Consider the following 15,515-nt stretch of genomic DNA (forward strand, 5'->3'; position numbering starts at 1 on the left):
TCTATTAGGATAGTAGTATTACCTGGTCCACTCCCGTCTTACCCGCTATCTCTCAGATAACTCTCTTCTCGACCCTCTTCAATCTGGCTTCCGCTCTTTACACTCTACTGAAACTGCCCTCATTAAAGTCTCTAATGACCTACTAACAGCTAAATCTAATGGTCACTACTCCATGCTAATTCTCTTGGATCTCTCTGCAGCATTTGACACTGTGGATCATCAGCTCCTCCTCACTATGCTCCGCTCCATCGGCCTCAAGGACACCGTTCTCTCCTGGTTCTCCTCCTATCTCTCTGACCGATCCTTCACTGTATGTTTTGCTGGTTCTTCCTCCTCTCACCTTCCCCTTACTGTTGGGGTTCCTCAAGGATCAGTCCTAGGCCCCCTACTCTTCTCGTTGTATACTGCCCCTATTGGACAAACAATCAGTAGATTTGGTTTCCAGTACCATCTCTATGCTGACGACACCCAATTATACACTTCTGCTCCCGATATCACACCGACCTTTTTAGAAAACACCAGTGATTGTCTTACCGCTGTCTCTAACATCATGTCCTCCCTCTATCTGAAACTAAACCTGTCAAAAACTGAACTCCTCGTGTTCTCTCCCTCTACTAACCTACCTTTGCCTGACATTGCCATCTCCGTGTGCGGTTCCACCATTACTCCAAAGCAACATGCCCGCTGCCTTGGGGTCATCCTTGATTCTGACCTTTCATTCACCCCCCACATCCGATCACTGGCTCGCTCTTCTTACCTGCATCTCAAAAACATTTCTAGAATTCGCCCTTTTCTTACTTTCGACTCTGCAAAAACTCTGACTGTTTCACTTATTCATTCTCGTCTGGACTATTGTAACTCTCTACTAATCGGTCTCCCTCTTGCAAAACTCTCCCCGCTCCAATCTGTCCTGAATGCTGCAGCCAGGATCATATTCCTCACCAACCGTTACACCGATGCCTCTACCCTGTGCCAGTCATTACACTGGCTACCCATCCACTCCAGAATCCAGTACAAAACTACTACCCTCATCCACAAAGCACTCCATGTCTCAGCACCACCCTACATCTCCTCCCTGGTATCAGTCTACCACCCTACCCGTGCCCTCCGCTCCGCTAATGACCTCAGGTTAGCATCCTCAATAATCAGAACCTCCCACTCCCGTCTCCAAGACTTTACACGTGCTGCGCCGATTCTTTGGAATGCACTACCTAGGTTAATACGATTAATCCCCAATCCACACAGTTTTAAGCGTGCCCTAAAAACTCATTTGTTCAGACTGGCCTACCGCCTCAATGCATTAACCTAACGATCCCTGTGTGGCCTATTTATAATAAAAAAAAAAAAAAAAAAAGGTTCCTCGCATCATGTTCTCATACACTTTATGCAGTATTAGCCCTCTGTGTCTGTACTGCTACATACTTAGGCAGGTAACTGGTTCATGCAGCTTTACATGAACACCTGAGCCTTACACTATAGCTGGTCCGAATAACTAAAGCAATTGTTACCATCCACCTCTCGTGTCTCCCCTTTTCCCCATAGTTTGTAAGCTTGCGAGCAGGGCCCTCACTCCTCCTGGTATCTGTTTTGAACTGTATTTCTGTTATGCTGTAATGTTTATTGTCTGTACAAGTCCCCTCTATAATTTGTAAAGCGCTGCGGAATATGTTGGCGCTATATAAATAAAATTATTATTATTATTATTATTATTATTATTATTATCTAATAGACCTGACAGAATAACAAATCTGCAGGTGGTTGGGCATTTAGGAAATAGCGACCACAATATTGTGCAGTTTCACCTGTCTTTCACTAGGGGGACTTGTCAGGGAGTCACAAAAACATTGAACTTTAGGAAGGCAAAGTTTGAACAGCTTAGAGATGCCCTTAATCTGGTAGACTGGGACAATATCCTCAGAAATGAGAATACAGATAATAAATGGGAAATGTTTAAGAACATCCTAAATAGGCAGTGTAAGCGGTTTATACCTTGTGGGAATAAAAGTACTAGAAATAGGAAAAACCCAATGTGGCTAAACAAAGAAGTAAGACAGGCAATTAACAGTAAAAAGAAAGCATTTGCACTACTAAAGCAGGATGGCACCATTGAAGCTCTAAAAAACTATAGGGAGAAAAATACTTTATCTAAAAAACTAATTAAAGCTGCCAAAAAGGAAACAGAGAAGCACATTGCTAAGGAGAGTAAAACTAATCCCAAACTGTTCTTCAACTTTATCAATAGTAAAAGAATAAAAACTGAAAATGTAGGCCCCTTAAAAAATAGTGAGGAAAGAATGGTTGTAGATGACGAGGAAAAAGCTAACATATTAAACACCTTCTTCTCCACGGTATTCACGGTGGAAAATGAAATGCTAGGTGAAATCCCAAGAAACAATGAAAACCCTATATTAAGAGTCACCAATCTAACCCAAGAAGAGGTGCGAAACCGGCTAAATAAGATTAAAATAGATAAATCTCCGGGTCCGGATGGCATACACCCACGAGTACTAAGAGAACTAAGTAATGTAATAGATAAACCATTATTTCTTATTTTTAGTGACTCTATAGCGACAGGGTCTGTTCCGCAGGACTGGCGCATAGCAAATGTGGTGCCAATATTCAAAAAGGGCTCTAAAAGTGAACCTGGAAATTATAGGCCAGTAAGTCTAACCTCTATTGTTGGTAAAATATTTGAAGGGTTTCTGAGGGATGTTATTCTGGATTATCTCAATGAGAATAACTGTTTAACTCCATATCAGCATGGGTTTATGAGAAATCGCTCCTGTCAAACCAATCTAATCAGTTTTTATGAAGAGGTAAGCTATAGACTGGACCACGGTGAGTCATTGGACGTGGTATATCTCGATTTTTCCAAAGCGTTTGATACCGTGCCGCACAAGAGGTTGGTAGACAAAATGAGAATGCTTGGTCTGGGGGAAAATGTGTGTAAATGGGTTAGTAACTGGCTTAGTGATAGAAAGCAGAGGGTGGTTATAAATGGTATAGTCTCTAACTGGGTCGCTGTGACCAGTGGGGTACCGCAGGGGTCAGTATTGGGACCTGTTCTCTTCAACATATTCATTAATGATCTGGTAGAAGGTTTACACAGTAAAATATCGATATTTGCAGATGATACAAAACTATGTAAAGCAGTTAATACAAGAGAAGATAGTATTCTGCTACAGATGGATCTGGATAAGTTGGAAACTTGGGCTGAAAGGTGGCAGATGAGGTTTAACAATGATAAATGTAAGGTTATACACATGGGAAGAGGGAATCAATATCACCATTACACACTGAACGGGAAACCACTGGGTAAATCTGACAGGGAGAAGGACTTGGGGATCCTAGTTAATGATAAACTTACCTGGAGCAGCCAGTGCCAGGCAGCAGCTGCCAAGGCAAACAGGATCATGGGGTGCATTAAAAGAGGTCTGGATACACATGATGAGAGCATTATACTGCCTCTGTACAAATCCCTAGTTAGACCGCACATGGAGTACTGTGTCCAGTTTTGGGCACCGGTGCTCAGGAAGGATATAATGGAACTAGAGAGAGTACAAAGGAGGGCAACAAAATTAATAAAGGGGATGGGAGAACTACAATACCCAGATAGATTAGCGAAATTAGGATTATTTAGTCTAGAAAAAAGACGACTGAGGGGCGATCTAATAACCATGTATAAGTATATAAGGGGACAATACAAATATCTCGCTGAGGATCTGTTTATACCAAGGAAGGTGACGGGCACAAGGGGGAATTCTTTGCGTCTGGAGGAGAGAAGGTTTTTCCACCAACATAGAAGAGGATTCTTTACTGTTAGGGCAGTGAGAATCTGGAATTGCTTGCCTGAGGAGGTGGTGATGGCGAACTCAGTCGAGGGGTTCAAGAGAGGCCTGGATGTCTTCCTGGAGCAGAACAATATTGTATCATACAATTATTAGGTTCTGTAGAAGGACGTAGATCTGGGGATTTATTATGATGGAATATAGGCTGAACTGGATGGACAAATGTCTTTTTTTGGCCTTACTAACTATGTTACTATGTTACTATGTTAATTGAAACATAAAATCCTCGAGCTGCTGCTGTGTCCCCGCCCACATGAAAAAAATATCATCTATATATCGACGCCAGCACAGCACATGGTCGGCGGCCCCCGCGCCCTCGTCGCCAAACAGGAATCTCTCCCAAAAACCGAGGAAGAGATTAGCGTACGATGGCGCGCAGGCCGCACCCATGGCTGTGACGTGCTTCTGTAGATAAAAAACATCTTTGAAAACAAAAAAATTGTGGGTGAGGACAAAACGTAGGAGCTCAAGGATTAGATCACACACAGAGCTGTCCAGGTCGGAGGTCCCAAGGAAGGAACAGACCGCATCCAGACCATGAGTATGATCAATGCATGTATACAGGGTTTGAATGTCGGCTGTGACCAGGAGCACATGTTGATCCACCGAGACGCCGTCGACCCTCGTGAGGACATCCGTAGTGTCACGTACATAAGATGGTAGATTTTCTACCAAAGGTTTCAAGAAGTAATCTATGAATTTGCATATCGGGTCAGATAGACCCTCAATGCCAGACACTATCGGACATCCAGGAGGGTCGACGGCGTCCTTGTGGATTTTTGGCAAGAGGTAAAAAGTTGGCATCTTGGGGGACCTGACCGTCAACCCCTCCAGCATCCTTTCATCAATAATGCCTCCCTCATGGGCCTTAATGAGAATTCGTTGTAACTGAGATGAGAAAGAGGCAATCGGATTATATGACAATTTCGAATAGGTGTTATCATCCCTCAATTGTTGAAATGCTTCCTTCTCATATTTATGACATGGCTAGACCACGATGTTTCCCCACTTATCAGCCGGCTTGTATACCACATCTTTATATGATTGTAATTCTTTAATGGCCTGCCGTTGCTGTTGTGTGAGATTATCAAACCGGCGTCTGGTGGATAATTCTTTGAGATCTTCTGACACCCACTTTGTAAAAATCTCAATGGCTGGACATAGTGAGAAGGGGGGAAACCTCGTGGACCTGGGCATGACAGCTGATGGAAACCTACCTGGATGAAACGTAGTTTGTTCATCGAGGAGGTCTTGTAGATTCCGTAGTGCCTCTGTTTCCATCTCAGTCAATGTCTCAGTTGGAGATGTTTCTTTGTGGTGTAATTTTTTTAAAATAAGTTTCCGAGAGAAGAGGTGCAAGTCTTTTAATGCTGGAAAATAGTCAAAGGAGTTAGTGGGTGAGAAGGTCAGGCCCCTCCCAAGAACATCCAACTGGGCATCCGAAATACACGGGATGACAGATTGTGTACCTGTAGCCCACCCTGGGGTCCAGATGTAGGCCGTCCTCCTTGGGGGCCCTTATGTTTGGCAGCTTGTCGGGTGACAACCCCCTTGGCAGGTGGGACAGATGTGGTTGTCTCACCGGAGGCTTGCGGGTGGTTGGTGGATTTATCTTATGCTGTATAAGACCTCCTGGAAGTAGATCTTGATCGGGAATGAGAAAAGGGTCTATCCCGAGGGCGGGACCTATCATTTGGTCCCCACCATCTATAAACATTGCAGGTCAGTCTATCATTTGTATCTCTTTTAAACTTTTTGGCCTTAGTAGCCTGTATCTCGTTGACCCATTTCTGCAATTCTGCGTCGATTTCATCATTAAATTGATTGAGGGCATCTATAGTCATGTCTCTCTTAAGAGTAAGTTGTAATGTTTCCATTTCAGTTTCAATATCATTCAAATTTTTAGAATCAATTTCTTTTAACAGTTCCATATGGCCCTTAGAGCAGGTGTTAGAATGTCCCTCCCATCTAGTTTTGATCTCCTCATCCATAATTGGAAATGATGGGAACACCTGCACCCTAAGGCCACGAGGGATCAAGCCCTCTTCCAAATATTTTTCCAAAAAGGCCTTATTCCACCATACTCTCGTCCTTTTACGTAATAGTTCCTTAAATCGAACCATAGTTTCCTGGAGATCATTATTTGCCCCATTGGCACCCCCATTACCATAATCCTTAAATGTTAGGTCAATTTGGGCACGCCAGATAGAATCTTGTGCCCTATAGTCCATGGAAGACTGGAAAAATACTGTGGAAAACACAGCTACAATTAGTATAAACAGGATACCAGACAACCACATTGTACTTTAAATACTGCGTACAATTACGCCACAGGGAACAAAGTTACCCCACTCCATGTAAACATAGAAAATCGGAGGAAGAAGGAGTATTTAGGGTTAAAAATAGTAAACTTTATTACAAAAACAGATCAAGTAGTATAAATATATTCCAAAAAGATATATAATAATAAAACCAGATGATGTGCCAGATCAATAGCGCCACCTATGCCCCAATGGTACACAATACATATTGAAAGGTAAAAAGGGAGGTATGCTCCAAATGCAATATATCTATGTCAGGACCAAGTGGTCTAAATATGCAAATATGCAACAAGAGCAACACTTACCAAAGATAAACGGGGAATGCAGCACTAGATCGCATCGAAGAGCGCCCCAACACACGTTTCGCCTTTTAGTATATCAGCTTTGTCAACGGGATAGCTCTATATCCCTGCAAGGACCTTTAATATCCCATTGGTAGTAATTGTGGGGCCGGTCACATGTTGTGAACCGGCCAATAGCTCCAGCGTAAGCGGCGCATGTGCACTGCGAGCCGCAGGTCCTGCACCGGCCGTCGGCGTCAGGCGTGACTGCGCATGTGCAGGAATAGTTATTCAGTGCGCAGCTGCAGAGAGCCTAGAGACGCTGAGGCAGTAGAAGGAGCCGCCGCATCAACAGCACGCACGCGCACAGCTGCACAGAGCCCGCCCTGGGGACCAGTTTGGGAGATTTTCCCGCCATGACCGCCAGGAGAGCACCTAATTTAGGTAATCTCCTGGTTAGAAGTCATTGTGTTCCACCTATTCAAAAATATTTTTGGCACTCGGGGCCCCCTCCTGGGGTGTTTTCAGTGTGGCCACTGCCTGGCCTGCGCGAATGTCGAACGCATGTCTACTTTTGATACATCAGATGGCCTTAAACAATTTCAGATTAGACAGCACATCACTGATGGCACAAGTAATGTTGTATATTACGCCACATGTGCCTGTCCCCGCATATATATAGGCCTAACATCTAGGGAGCTCAGAATTAGGGTGCGTGAGCACGTTAGAGACATTCGCGCGGCTGGGACGGTGGTCGATCCCTCTGAGCTGAAAACTATCCCGCGTCACTTTAGGACTTTTCATAATTGTGACGCGGGGTGTCTTCGGGTCAGCGGGATCAAAAGTCTTCACCTGGGGGTGAGGGGTGGAAATTATAAAAAACTCTTAGCCCAACGTGAGGCGAACTGGATAGTTCGCCTCAACACCATGGTACCTAACGGGCTTAATGAGGCACTGAGTTTCCCATCCTTTTTATAATATAGTAACCATATTCTAGTGCTCATCAGATCGCCCCTTTTTTGCCATCATTGTGTACCCCCTGGATCATATAATCGGATCCTAGTACTGCTCTTTATGTTTTTAACTTTTATTTTTCTATTATCATCTCCTTAGTTTTTATGAATTTGTGCATGGATCAGCATATCCCAGATATATCCTCATGTGTCTCCAGTTGGACCCTAAAGTCTCCTATTTATGCGCCTGATAATACAAAGGCATCTCCTCCTCCATTGAGATGTACACATTATCTGATGAAAAGAGGATTTCCCTTTGACTGCAAACAGAACAAGATCGATGGACGTTTTTTCTTATATGCGTTTATGTTTACATACTTTGTATCGGTGGTGACATGCTATGGGGAGCTGTGTGGGTTAATCTTACCCAGCTGTGTGCATGCGCGCTGTTGATGCGGCGGCTCCTTCTCCTGCCTCGGTGTCTCTAGGCTCCCTGCAGCTGCGCAGTGAATAACTATTCCTGCGCATGCGCAGTCACACCTGACACCGACGGCCAGTGCAGGACCTGCGGCTCGCAGTGCGCACGCGCCGCTTACGCTAGAGCTATTGGCCAGTTCACAACATGTGACCGGCCCCACAATTACTACCAATGGGATATAAAAGGTCCTTGCAGGGATATAGATCTATCCCCTTGACAAAGCTGATATACTAAAAGGCGAAACGTGCGTTCGGGCGCTCTTGGATGTGATCTAGTGCCACCTCCCCCATTTATCTTTGGTAAGTGTTGCTCTTGTTGCATATTTGCATATTTAGACCACTTGGTCCTGACATAGATATATTGCATTTGGAGCATACCTCCATTTTTACCTTTCAATATGTATTGTGTACCATTGGGGAATAGGTGGCGCTATTGATCTGGCACATCATCCAGTTTTATTATTATATATCTTTTTGGAATATATTTATACTACTTGATATGTTTTTGTAATAAAGTTTACTATTTTTAACCCTAAATACTCCTGCTTCCTCCGATTCCCACTATCATCATGTAGTTCACTCCAAAAATTAAAGCCCTTAATGGGTTTTCCTAAACATTGCCTTGGCCAAATAGTTTGACCAGGTTCACACTTACTTTTATTTTGCCTTGTGACTCACAGGCATCCTGCTGTGAACACAAAGCACTCCAGAGGGTCTAATAAGACTCTGTCCACATCCTGGGGGATACCCTTGCATATAATCCCCCTCACTGTCTCACACGTTAAAATCATGACGCAATTTTTTCATGCTACATAGAAATATGTGGGTCCACTCAATCATCAGGGCCTGAATGCATGCACTACCCATGAATCCTTTGGTTTTTACCATCTTCTTCTGACCTCGCACTACTTATGACTTGGTCTCCCATCTTAGATCCTAATTGTACAAACCAATCATTAGTATACAACTAATAGCTGCAAACTTCGAGACCACTACGGTGCCTATGAGTTAAAGGTTCTTTGCAAAGGGGCACCCCACCATACCTGATGTTTCAGCTTAAATAGCATCTGTATCCATAGGATGCAGACACAGTATAATAAATTGGTGTAACAAAAAGCTGTCACCTACCTTCCCACCATTCAGTCTGTGATTCTGAGTCTCAGAACAGCAGGCAGGATAACATCTCTTGATTACCCCTGCTGTGTGGAGCCTCAGTCTGAACAGTGCAAAGAGCAGAACAATACATCAGGAGAATGGATATAAATGAGTAGTTTTTCTATATTCTTATGTTCTCCGTACTTGTAGGGGCATCATACTGTGGGTAAGGGACTGTGGTGGATAGGATGGTGTGTTTGGAAGAATGTAATGGCCATGATATTGAGGGGGGGTTCTAGGGATCATGATAGTATTTTTTGGAGATAATGGGCACCATGTTACTGTGAAATAGTGCTGTGGAGACTATGGTACTTTGTTTGGGGGTCTTTGGAGGCTATGATGCTGTGTGTGTGGAGGGACTGTATGAGGCATCATAGTGCAGAGGGCTTTGAGGAAGCAAAGCACTGTAAGTGAGAACTTTGAGACATCTTACTATGTGCATAGAATGCTCTGTGGGGCATTCATATTGTGTGTGGGGGGGGGGGGGCTGTGCAGCACCATTATACTGTATGTCAGTTGCTGTTGTGGGCCATAATACTGTGTAAGGGGCCTTGATTCTGTCTGTGGGTTGCTTCTGGGGTCATAATATTTTGAATTGAAAAAGGAAGAAAGTGCACCTTGCACTGATCAAACAGAACAGAAGTTAGTGAATAATTGTGCAAATGCTCACTTGGAGGGGTTGTGCACATCATGCACAACACTGATTTGGGTAGAACACATGCTCCTGTTAGTGATGATGTTAAGTGAGGCCATTATACTGTATGGAGTGGCCGTGAGGGTATCAAATTGTGTAGAGGCTGTAGGGCCATCATACTGTGGAAGAGAGGTCTTTGGGGCTTAATACTGTTTGTATGGGTACTATAATGTTGTATGGGGAACATTATAGAGGCATCATACTGTGTTGGGAATATATACGGGGTTTACAGTTTGTTGGGGTCACTGTGGGAAAATCATATTGTGTTGCAGGTACTGTTTCAGCATTCACTGTTTTTTGGACACTGTGTGGGCATCATACTGTGTTGTAGGTACGATGGCAACAATGCACTGTTGTGGTGGCACTTTTAAGTCATCATATTGTGCTTGTAAGGGGTACTTTGTGTGCAATTTGTTTGTGGGAAATTACTGTGGGGTATCATACTGTGGAGGCTGGAGGGAATTTTTTTTCTGGGAACTATACTCCCTGGAGGCCAAATTAGGACTTTCTTTAATATTTTTCCCACAAACATTTTGCTTTGTATGGACCATACAATTTGCTGTGCAATTTCCCATATATGGAGGAAAACTATTGCTTGGGCACACACCAGGGCTCTGAAAGGAAGGATCACCTTATATTTTGACAGTTGGAGCGTACATTTGGCTGGAATAGATAGCAGGCACCATGTTGCTTTTCTAGTGGCCCTGACGTGCATAAACAGTAAAAAAAAACTCCCATAAATGACCCCACTTTGGAAACTACAGTCCTTAAGTTATTTATCATTTCCAAAAAAAATGCTTCTTTGGCCCCAATTTTTTTCATTTTAACAAGGGTGACAGGATAAAATTGATCACCCACTTTGTTTTGTAATTTCTCCTTAGCAATCTGATCACCCATATGTGGTGAAAAACTAGTGTTTGGGCACACAGCAGGACTCTGAAGGGAAGGAGCACTATCTGACTTTTGGAGAGCATAATTTGCTGGAATAGATAGCAGACATCAGGTGTGATGTGCCCAGAGGCGTAGCTAGAGCTTTTGCCGCCCGGGGCTGTTCCCGAGTTTGGCGCCCCCCCCCCCCCCTGCTCAATACACACGAAGGTTACCAAAAATGGTTTTCCTGTTTTGTAGAACTTAAACTGGGCCTAATGGTGTCACCCCCACATGCCAAACCTGTGACTTAATACCACCACACCGTGACCAGACCACATAGTGACCGAATAATACTACATACTAGGGACAAATACCACCGCACCATTTCCAGACCACATATTACCACCACATAGTGACTGAATACTACAATACTGATCAGTAATAAAAAAAAAAAACCACAATACTATCACCATAAGTGCCAGTATTCACAGGAGATCTGTACTTAGTATGCAGTGTCTGTGTAGAGGTAATACAGTGATCACTGGTGACATTGTACACAGGACCGCTGTATATAGTATACAGTGTATAGTGTCAGTGTATAGGTAACACTGACTCACCAGTGATGTCTCTAGGTGAAGTCCTTCATCTTTCATCCAGCACAGACAGCCATCATTCCTTCCAGCCAGGACTCGTTTCTGCAGGAAATAACAGTTATCTCGAGCTCCGCTTGCAGAACACATTACTTAATTTTTCACAACTTCTAAATTACACCACATGAAGACAAAAAGGCGATATAGTGTCACTCTGAACAATAACAGTACCGCCCCCCCCATTTAAAACAGTATACTCAAAAAATAAAATAAATACATCACTGCAGTAATAATATCCCTTAATTAGCCCCTATGGTAACACTATTCCCCACCCTGGCCCCGTTTATCTCATTCCTGGCTCCAGCCATATGTTCTCGTATCCTGCCCTCATGACTATCCATTCTACACCATATGATCTCCCCATCCTGCCCCATATGATCTCCCCATCCTGCCCCATATGATCTCCCCATCCTGCCCCACCAGCCTCCATCGTATCCGTCCTGCCCCATGATCCAATCCTGCCCCGTGTCTCCAATCATGCCCCATGTCTCCAATCATGCCCCATGTCTCCAATCATGCCCCATGTCTCCAATCATGCCCCAAGTCCTGCCCCCAGTGTGTCCAGCAATCTGCCCCAGTGTGTCCAGTATATTACCCCCATGTTGTCCAGCAATCTACCCCAGTGTGTCCAGCATATTACCCCCATTGTGTCCAGCATATTACCCCCAGTGTGTCCAGCAATCTGCCCCAGTGTGTCCAGCATTCTGCCCCATGGTCTCCAGTATTGCCCCAGTGTGTCCAGCAATCTGCCCCATGGTCTCCAGTATTGCCCCAGTGTGTCCAGCAATCTGCCCCATGGTCTCCAGTATTGCCCCAGTGTGTCCAGCAATCTACCCCATGGTCTCCAGTATTGCCCCGGTGTGTCCAGCAATCTGCCCAATGGTCTCCAGCATTGCCCCCAGAGTCAGACATAAATAAAAAAAAAAAAGTAAAATCCTCACCTCTCCCGTTCCTAGCGCAGGTCCGGTGCAGTCAGCGTCTCTCCGGCTCTGCGACGCTCAGGACAGAGAGGCTGAGCGGCGCGCACAGTAGTGACGTCATCGCGCCCTCTGCTCTGAGACGTCGCAGAGTCAGAGGGCGCTGTAGCTGCCGGCGCCGCAGGAACCAGGAGAGGTGAGTATTAGAGCGGGGGGCGGGGGCCCGGGGGTGGGGGGAGCCTGGTCGCGGCGGCGGACGGCGCCGCCCGAAGATTTAAAGGGGCGTCTTTTTTTTTTTTTTCCTTTCTCCTGCAGCGCCGGCCGCCCCCCGCATTGTGCCGCCCGGGGCGGACCGCCCCCCCCGCACCCCCCTTCCTACGCCACTGGATGTGCCTAAACAGTGTAAACATCCCAACCGTGACCCCATTTTGTAAACTACATACCTTAAGGCTTTTATCTAAAGGTGTGATGAGCACTTTAAATCCACAGGTGCTTCCCAGAATTTCATAATGTTAAACCATGAAAATGAAAACTAAGATATTTCCCAAAAATGCTGCTTTAACTCCAAATTTTACAATTTCACAAAGGTAACAGGGAAAAATGGATCACCCATTTTGTTACCCAATTTTTCTGAGAACACGGATACCATATATGTGGTAGAAAGCTACTGCTTGGGCACTCAGGAACAGGGGGATGGGAGAACCAAAATAAATGACAATGAAGTCTATATACATGGAACAGGTAAGGAAAAATGCACGAAAAGGCACAAACCACTATAAAAGTGCATGGCTGTACCGAGAGCAAACGGGGCAAGGGAACCAATAGCCATCACATTTATAATGAAAAACTTTCCGCTCCCATATAGGCAATAATCAGGATAAAATTTGATTATAACATGTGGGCATGTCTGCAGATCACCATTACGCCTTGTAACCCACATACTGGATGGGCCCATGAAAATCCACTTCACAATATGCATTTTATACACCCGTACTCCTTTGTTTTACACATTGGCAGCAGGGCATTGTCAGTCATATGCACCCCATTATGCCTTGTAACCCACATACTGGATGAAAGTCCACTTGTATTTTTTACTGGTATGTTGGTTCCCTCTTTGCAGAATTATTTACAGGAGAATTTGGAAATTTTATTTGCCATGTTTTTAACACTAAGGTTCAGATACGGCTTTAAATAAGGCTAATACTTGCAATAGACCGCAATTTTATTGCAAACTACAAAATTCAAGGAATAGTATGATTGAATAGTGTGAGTGCATACACTTTTGTATATGTTAACTGTTGTGAATTCTGTGGCAGAGCTCCCTCCTGTGGTCACAAGTGGTACTTTGGCTGATTCTCTCTGTGAGCTTCCGTTGGTGGAGGAGAGTGGTACTGCGGCTTCTGAGTTTCCTTCCTCAGGTGATGTGGTGAAGTCGTTAGGTGCTGCTCTATTTAACTCCACCTGGTGCTTTGATCCTGGCCTCCAGTCAATGTTCTAGTATTGGACCTGTTTCCTCCTGGATCGTTCCTGTGGCCTGCTGCTCTGCATAGCTAAGTTCCGCTTTTGCTATTTTGTTTGCTGTTTTTTCTGTCCAGCTTGCTTATTTGTTTTTTTTTGCTTGCTGGAAGCTCTGGGACGCAGAGGGTGTACCTCCGTGCCGTTAGTTCGGTACGGAGGGTCTTTTTGCCCCCTTTGCGTGGTTTTGTTGTAGGGTTTTGTGTTGACCGCAAAGTTACCTTTCCTATCCTCGCTCTGTTCAGAAAGTCGGGCCTCACTTTGCTTAATCTATTTCATCTCTACGTTTGTCTTTTCATCTTAACTCACAGTCATTATATGTGGGGGCTGCCTTTTCCTTTGGGTTATTTCTCTGAGGCAAGGTAGGCTTATTTTCTATCTTCAGGCTAGCTAGTTTCTCAGGCTGTGCCGAGTTGCATAGGGAGCGTTAGGCGCAATCCACGGCTGCCTCTAGTGTGGTTGGAGAGGATTAGGGATTGCGGTCAGCAGAGTTCCCACGTCTCAGAGCTCGTTCTATGTTTTTGGGTTATTGTCAGGTCACTGTATGTGCTCTGACTTCTATGTCCATTGTGGTACTGAATTACCTTATCATAACAGTACTGGAGGCCCAAAGTACTAATGATTCTCAATAGAGGGAAAAAAGAAGTTCTGAGACCATTTTTTTTTTCTCTGCACTGTGTTTTGCCTTTTTTTTCCCCTAGACATTTGGGTGGTTCAGGACACAGGTGTAGCGATGGACATTAAAGGTCTGTCTTCATGTGTGGATCAGCTCACGGCAAGAGTACAAAATATTCAAGACTTTGTGGTTCAGAATTCTATGTTAGAACCAAGAATTCCTATTCCTGATTTGTTTTTTGGAGATAGAACTAAATTTCTGAGTTTCAAAAACAATTGTAAACTATTTCTGGCTTTGAAACCTCGCTCCTCTGGTGACCCAGTTCAACAAGTTAGGATCATTATTTCTTTTTTACGTGGCGACCCTCAGGACTGGGCATTTCCTCTTGCGTCAGGAGATCCTGCATTAAGTAATATCGATGCGTTTTTCCTGGCGCTCAGATTGCTGTATGATGAACCTAATTCAGTGGATCAGGCAGAGAAAAATTTGCTGGCTCTGTGTCAGGGTCAGGATGAGATAGAGGTATATTGTCAGAAATTTAGAAAGTGGTCCGTACTCACTCAATGGAATGAAGGTGCGCTCGCAGCTATTTTCAGAAAGGGTCTCTCTGAAGCCCTTAAGGATGTCATGGTGGGATTTCCTATGCCTGCTGGTCTGAATGAGTCTATGTCTTTGGCTATTCAGATCGGTCGCCGCTTGCGTGAGCGTAAATCTGTGCACCATTTGGCGGTATTACCTGAGATTAAACCTGAGCCTATGCAGTGTGATAGGACTTTGACCAGAGTTGAACGGCAAGAACACAGACGTCTGAATGGGCTGTGTTTCTACTGTGGTGATTCCACTCATGCTATCTCTGATTGTCCTAAGCGCACTAAGCGGTTCGCTAGGTCTGCCACCATTGGTACGGTACAGTCAAAATTTCTTTTGTCCGTTACCTTGATCTGCTCTTTGTCATCGTATTCTGTCATGGCATTTGTGGATTCAGGCGCTGCCCTGAATTTGATGGACTTGGAGTATGCTAGGCGTTGTGGGTTTTTCTTGGAGCCCTTGCAGTGTCCTATTCCATTGAGAGGAATTGATGCTACGCCTTTGGCCAAGAATAAGCCTCAGTACTGGACCCAGCTGACCATGTACATGGCTCCTGCACATCAGGAGGTTATTCGCTTTCTGGTGTTGCATAATCTGCATGATGTGGTCGTGTTGGGGTTGCCATGGCTA

This window comes from Ranitomeya imitator, chromosome 5 (genome assembly GCF_032444005.1).
Source record: "Ranitomeya imitator isolate aRanImi1 chromosome 5, aRanImi1.pri, whole genome shotgun sequence".
NCBI lineage: Eukaryota > Metazoa > Chordata > Amphibia > Anura > Dendrobatidae > Ranitomeya > Ranitomeya imitator.